Source organism: Octopus bimaculoides, chromosome 4, assembly GCF_001194135.2.
Source record: "Octopus bimaculoides isolate UCB-OBI-ISO-001 chromosome 4, ASM119413v2, whole genome shotgun sequence".
In the NCBI taxonomy this organism is placed as follows: domain Eukaryota; kingdom Metazoa; phylum Mollusca; class Cephalopoda; order Octopoda; family Octopodidae; genus Octopus; species Octopus bimaculoides.
Window position 1 is genome coordinate 19,131,109 of NC_068984.1, and position 4,337 is coordinate 19,135,445.

Genomic DNA, 4,337 nt, shown 5'->3' on the forward strand with positions numbered 1-4,337 from the left:
TATATATATATATATATATATATATATATATGTATGTATGTATGTATGTATGTATATCGCAGTAACGACCAGACTATTGGATGCAGCAATACATTACTGGTCACAAAGCATTTCATATTGTTTTAACTTTCGAATGATGCCACCCCTCTGCCTAGGCAAGCAAGCCAACATTCCCTCTGATTGGCATGTTAGTCTGTGGCAGGGTTAACCATTTACAACCTAGTGGACTGGAGCAACATGAAATGAAGTTTTTTGCTCAAGAACACATGTAGCCAGTCTGAGAATCGAAACCTTGATATATAAGGATCATGAGTGCGATACCCCTAGCCACTAGGCTATACATATATATATATATGATATGGGTTTCCATGCAGTTTCCATCAAACAAATTCACTCATAAGGCATTAGCTGGTTTCGGGCTATAGTAAAAGACATTTTCTCAAGGTACCATGCAATAGGACTGAACCCCAAATCATATGGTTGGTTGCAAAGAGAACTTCATAACCACACAGCCATCCTTGATACAGACCAGTATATAATTCAATATTTTATTAATGAGTCCACGTCTGCCTCTCCTTATATAAATTTAAATTTCAAGTAAATTACGCATATTCGTATGTGAGATGGTTATGCAAATTCAGATCATTGCAATTGAATATTTTAGTTAATATTAAGTTAACTCTCAAATGTGTGAGTGGTACATATTAGTAATACCTTGTTCAATAATTAATAATGTACTTGTAGGCATAAATGGGTGGTTAAAAAGTTTGCTTGCCAACCACAAGGTTGTGGGTTCAGTCCCACTGCATGGCACTTTGGGCAAAGTGTCTTTTATTATAACCAGGATTCAGCAAAATATTTGTGAGTAGATTTGGTTAATGGAAACTGGAAGAAGCCTGTCATATATGTATATATATATATTCATTTATTCTTTTACTTGTTTCAATCATTTAACTGTGGCCATGCTAGAGCACTGCCTTAAAGTGTTTTTGTTGAAGAAATCAACACCAGGACTTATTCTTTGTAAGCCTAGTACTTATTCTATCAGTCTCTTTGAATGAACTGCTAAGTTATGGGGACCTAAACACACACCAGCATTGGTTGTCAAGCCATGGTGTGGGGACAAACACAAACACACAAATATATACATACATACATATATATAATATTATTATTATATATATATATATATATATATATATGACCAGCTTCTTTCAGTTTCCGTCTACCAAATCCACTCACAAGGCTTTGGTTGGCCAAGACACTTGCCTAAGGTGCCACATAGTGGGAATGAACCTGGAACCAATTTGACACGGGTTTTTTGCTGAATAACTGTCCTAGTGCCCTTTGATATGCACATATGTGCATTTAGTTGATTTATATTAAATCAATTGCAACACATTCAAATCTAAAAGTTGGCAATCCTATGCAGCTTATGTGATTAGCCAGATCTGGATTGTATCAAATTGCTCATATGATACCTGCCCAGGTTTTAAATCCCTATATTTACTGTTATGAGTGTGTGTGTGTGTGTGTGTGTGCATGCACATGCTCATTTGTGTGTGTCTGTGTGTTTGTCTGCACTTGTGCTCCACAATAGTCACTATGAGGTAGGTGTTATTGTTGTCTCTTCTATTAATATTTTGTCTGCTCATTTAATGCCTTCTTAGTTGTGTGAATTAAGAGAGTTGTTACTTAAAATCAAGTAAGAGTTAGTGACAGGAAGGACATCCAACTGTAAAATTATACCTTAATAATGTATTTGTCTAATGTATATTAGAACCGAAAAAATGAGGGTAAGACAAATAAATGAACCTGATGCAGTAAGTTAATAAATTTTAAATCAATTAAAACTACATCTTTAAAAAAAAAACAGGGAGACAAGTCTGACAGTTTAATTAATTAAGATTAATTAAATGTAGAATGTTTTGGGGAAGTAAGTTTGATCTTTAGCACTATGGTGACCACACACTGGACATGTTCTGTACACCAAGTATGTGAGCACCAATTTTACTATTAAGTTTTCATGCAGCAGGAGTCCCTGAGTATTTCTTCTCAGTCATTCCAATAACTAATTTACTAGCAGGGCAAGGTCATTACAAAGAAGCTGTGATGTAAGAAGATCTCTAAAGTTCTACATCTAAACAAAGCTGAATTTCTCCATGACAATAGCAACCAAGCTCCCATCTCTCAATCACCTTTAAGGAAATGATTAAGAACTTTGCTTCAATACCTTTTTTTTTTCTACTGCATTCATTTCTGCATTACCAGAAGTAACAGATTACATAAACAAGCAATCATAGTGCAGTTTCTGGACCTGAATTTAAACTTTGCTACAATTCTTGTATCATGCTCCCAGGCTGGCATACATTAAACCATTACTCAGCTTGTCTCAGTTAGACAGATTGACAGCCGATAACATTCCTACTTCATGGTTGAGTGATCAGCAGTCGTGAAGGCATTCACTTGACACAACAATATGCAAGTATCCTAATTTACAAAAGCCATTCTACCAACGCACGCATGCATAAATGGATATAAAACAAACATAAAATTTATAACAAAATTTTATTAAAAAAAGAAAACTCAAAAAAAAAAACACAGGTTCAGTTTCTGTAGAATTCTGGATTGGCAATTGATGGCAAACAGTTCTGAAATAACCCCAATTACCAGAGAGAAAAAGTAAATAAATAAATGAATAAAATAAATAAATGAATAAAATAAATAAATGAATAAAATAAATAAATAGATAGAAAAATAAATAAATGAAAGAAAAGAAAGAAATAAGAAAAATAAATAAAAAGAAAGCTAAATAACCATAAAAAAATATTAAAACTATTTCAAGCAAACCTAAAAAATTAAAAGGAACAGCTCAGCAAAATTAACTGACGAAATTGTTTTCTCAGAAAACAGTTTTATTTTTCTAATAAATTTTGATTTTATTGCATAAAAAGTACTCAATTCTATGTTTTAGTATAAGGGATAATAAACAACAACAAAACATATCACTTTTGAAACAAATAGCAATGTAATAAATGTGAGAATTTTTATCTATTTGATATCATATTGTGGAATGGATATTACACATTGCTGTATCATATTGTTTTCAAATGAGTTTTGGAGGATAGGGGGAGCTATTTGAGGAAGCAAAGGAAAATAGATCCACATGAAAAAGCAAAACACATAATGCTGGAAGATTTAGGGAATTTAAGGGGGAATAAAGAGGAAATTGCCAGCAAAAACAAGAGAATGGAATGGAGAAAGAATGAACAGACAAAAATAAGATAGCTGCAGTTAAGAGTAAAAAGAACAGTTATGAGGAAAAGAATGAGCATTTTTCAATATCATTTTTTCAGCCATCAGGCAAAATTTAATTAACCAATATAATGAGTTTATTTATATACTACTTTTAATTTTCAATGAATTTCAAAATATGTTGGTTTCTGAATTTAATTTGATTATATTTATTTATTTTTATTTACTATTATATTTACTTATTCATATTTATTTTTTTTTATTTGTCTATATTTATTTTATTTACTATTATATTTATTTATAAATCATTTATTTTGGAATTTTTGGTGATTGGAATTTATATATTTGTGTTGAAAGAAATTTCAATTGTTGTGTGTGTCTGTCAGTTTTATTTAATTTATTTCTTTTGTTATATTTTTTTATCTTTTTTAGAATTGCTGCTTGAAATATGAAAAAGGACATTAGTCTAAAATTACGATGACGATATATTGCCGATGCTAGTTGTTGTGCTACTGATGATAACATTGTTGTATTACTATTTTAGGCAAAAATTAAGCACAATGTTGAGAAATACACTAAATTTAATTTTTTGTATGTTCATTTTCATTAGTATCTGTAAAATTAATGAATAAAACAAATGAACCAAACATTATATTTATTTATTGATTACTTTTTTTGTACCAATTTTGAATTAATACTTTAACATAAAAAAATACAAAAACACACAAACAAAAAAAAAAAATTAATGAATTCTTAACTCACTCTTCTTAACAATTAGCAAATGAGGAGTAATTAATAATGTAAAACAACAAAAACCAAAAAAATGTACTAAATCGCAGTTATTACAATAATCAACATTTGTTTCCATTCTCAATATTTCAATGAATATTTCCTATATTAGATGGAATTGTATTTCCTTTTGCAGTATCAGTGTATGAGATTGCGTGGCAAAAAGGAAGAGTCATTGAAAGTGGTAGGGGAGAAAGTGGTGTCGATCTTGTTTTATCTTTACACTGAAATAATCAAAGAGAAAGGTCTAGATGTCTAGATCAATAGCTGTCTCGAAATCTTGTTATAGAAAA

At 30.6% G+C, this 4,337-nt stretch overlaps 1 long non-coding RNA gene across 1 annotated transcript in view; it reads left to right on the forward strand.

Moving 5' to 3' along the window:
- The window catches only part of LOC128247670 (uncharacterized), a 29,139-nt gene extending 25,237 nt beyond the window's left edge, over window positions 1–3,902 (forward strand). The window contains exon 2 of the long non-coding RNA XR_008264029.1: window positions 3,688–3,902. This is a non-coding gene — a long non-coding RNA (uncharacterized LOC128247670). The remainder of the gene's footprint in view (window positions 1–3,687) is intronic.
- The last annotated feature ends 435 nt before the right edge of the window (window positions 3,903–4,337 follow it).